Source organism: Opisthorchis viverrini, assembly GCF_000715545.1.
Source record: "Opisthorchis viverrini unplaced genomic scaffold opera_v5_37, whole genome shotgun sequence".
Lineage (NCBI taxonomy): Eukaryota > Metazoa > Platyhelminthes > Trematoda > Opisthorchiida > Opisthorchiidae > Opisthorchis > Opisthorchis viverrini.
In genome coordinates this window covers 466,567-469,684 of record NW_008751693.1, presented here as the reverse complement: position 1 = coordinate 469,684, position 3,118 = coordinate 466,567, and positions in this window count along the sequence as shown.

The following is a 3,118-nucleotide window of genomic DNA, read 5'->3' as shown; positions in this document are numbered from 1 at the left end:
AAAATGGGCATGAGGTTCGACTAGATCAAAGACAGTCAGGTGGCATGAACTAAAACTGAAAACCATTGCTGGTCATGAGTGACCTTGGGCGGTTAGGTAGATGGCCGGAGTCACAACGAGCAACAGTGGAGATGGAGATGGGATGATTCAAATTGGGAGCACATGTCGAGTTTTGTCTCAAAAATGTGGTTTAATCTGAAAGCAAGCAGATTCACTGGTTGCACTGTTGTAGGGATGTCAGGTGCAGGGGAATAGGTTGGATGGGGGCAAGTTGCTAATAGATAGGGCGACCTGAACTCCGTATGCGGATTTGAACTCCTGCAGCAGGCAAGTCGAAATTGCAGTAGGAAAGCCAAGCTAGCCAAATCTGAGCGAAAATTTACGGGGTACGGAAGAGTTCATCCCAGAGACGTGGCCGGATGGGAACTGCTCGAAGTTATGGCTACTGGCTTGAGCGGGCGAGGGGTTGCGGTTGAGATTCTGGTGAAAATAGTCGCGAGAGTGCCATCTCAGTGGGTATGACAGTGCCATGCCATCATCGCACTGACATGCTTCGGTTCATGGACAACCCCGTAACGGTCGTCAAGGGTCGGAGAAGGGATGAATCTAACTCTCCTACACTGCCTGCTGCACAAAAATGCCTTTATATCAGATGCTGGGCCAAACGTGAACTCGTGTCCCCGCTACCGATTCCGTAACTCCTGCAACCTTTTAATGTATCCCCCCTCTCGTACAAACATGCGTCACTACTTTCTAGTTTACTACGCTCGCATCTGGAACAGTCTTACAGAGCGGTTGCGAAACATCACGCATCATCATACTTTTTCTCAGTCCGTGGACAAATTCCCTACTTGTGAAACTGCTGCCGTCCTACTTAAAACCCAACTACCCCCGACCTCTATAGGAATTGGGTCCAGTACACATTTGAGTAGAGCGACGATAAAGTTGGCAGGCAAGTGAAAGATCAAGCTACCAGATCTTCCTTACTTCGAGCCACTGTAGGATTCGAACAGTACCTTGATCTAAGTATGTTGAGCTACCGGCCTGGCTGTCAAATACCTATCCCGGATTACTCTACCAGCTCTGTCTAGTGAATGGTGCTGTCGGCTCAACTCTAACTGACAAAAAAGAAACCAAATTCATCTCCTTCTCACTACTCGAGCACATTATACGCCAATGTATATACATCTAATCCGTATGATGATTTGCTCCACAGCTCACTAAACACTCACACACAACATCGCGGTACGCCTCTGCCTGGCACGTTAGCTCACACTAACGCTCAGTCACGGTTTAGCCATAGTACGCTCGCCTTAAATATCATCGCTCCGTCCTCACTGTCTCATTAGCAACTGTCATTTCACTACCTCCTCCGCGACTTGCCCCTACCAGCGTCTGTTTGCCGTTTGCCTGTTCGAATTGATTGAGGTGATTTTACCGGCCTTACTTCCCCCCAGACCGAAAAAACCGGTAGCTGGAGTACTTTACTAATGCACAAACCGCACTTATGACTGCTTGGATGGATTTTCGCCTTACAGATCTGGTAGCATGCACGGGGGATGGAAACCTCGTGTGGTGGATGAGTACGCCCTGCAGGGAGGGTCGCTCTGTTACGTTGCAAACGGTGCGTACGCATACCTACCACCCCCTCAGTAGCACGAGTGCTTCACCCATCGCCGGCGGTTCTGAGCCTGGTCTTAAAATTCGGGAAATGAAAAAAAGGGCACTGCTGCCTTCTGATTGTTTCTGCTGGTGTCGAACTTGCCTCAGCTGAGTTATTTGGCATTGCCATAAACAACAACAACAAAAACTGGCCCTTCACCTGTCCAACAGTATTTAAAAAAGAAAAACAACATATTTTCATAAAGGAAACTACTCACAAGGTTGCTGAAAACTCTTCACAGCCCAAGGCCGGTTTTGCCCTTCTTGGGGCCCATCATACCGGGGACAGCCGGAAAAAACTCTGCGATGCCCATGGCCCACTTAGACGTTCGTAGCTGTAGCTGCCTTCGTCAATATCGAGGCTACACTGCACCAAAACCCACCTCAACAACCAAGCTGAAAGACATGCCAAATTGCTGCTCCCAGGAAGGAACACATACAACACATATAAACATACAGTGAGACTCCAGACTCTCCACTATCGGACCGCAAGCCTAGCAAAGGAATTCTTCTCCTTCATGCACTACTCATTGATTGAAGCTGATAGTAATGCTCCGGGGACTGGTGACTACCTTCCTTTGATACACCCTCCCTCCTAGATTGTCCAACTCAATAATAACCTCCAGGAAATCTAGTCCATCATCTCAGCATTTGCACCCCCGCCAGTCGTTAGGTGTTTGGTTACCCTCACCACGCCGCCTCTTAGCCTACATATAATGAACTGTCCTGTCTCAGAGAGTATTGTCACACTGACGATCTTAGCTTGAACTTAATGACTACACTACTGAGTGCAAATTTGTGCTTATCCTTTCTTGTGTAACCACATTGTGCCGCCGCTATAACTGTGGTATACGTTCGTTTTTCCCTTAATAAAGGACTGTATCCTGTCTGATGACCCTATAACTCTCAAGACCCTATTGATCTCATCTCATTTCATCTTCTTTCCAAGCTTCGACCCGAAGTAACACGCACTATGGATGACTCGTTGGCCGCTGTCCACTCCATCTGATCTGTGCATTACGAACGACGAGGTCTCCGACCTGGAATAAAGGAAAAGCAACAACATTACCAAACACTACGCGCGATATTACATTGGTTTTGCTCACCCTGATAAATCTTACGGGAAACGCACAACATCCCGCTGATCATAGAACTGCGCGTCCCAGCCTAATTACCTCAGTCGGGATGTCCATCACCGGGCTGTCTAGAAACCAAAGTATTTCACTGCAGTGACAGTACGACACTGTGATACCCAGTTTGGTAGTACATGCAATTTTCACTTCCTACTTTGGCCGCGCCCTCACGCCCACACGTTCCCTTACCAGCAACCACAATCGGTCTTCATCCGTCACCAGCCACCACCGGGAGGCCTTCACCGCAATCTGCCGAACCCTCTGTCGGATGTAAAGATCACGGAGGCTTTTATTCGTACTCCTCACGAAGTCAGCCAATTTGC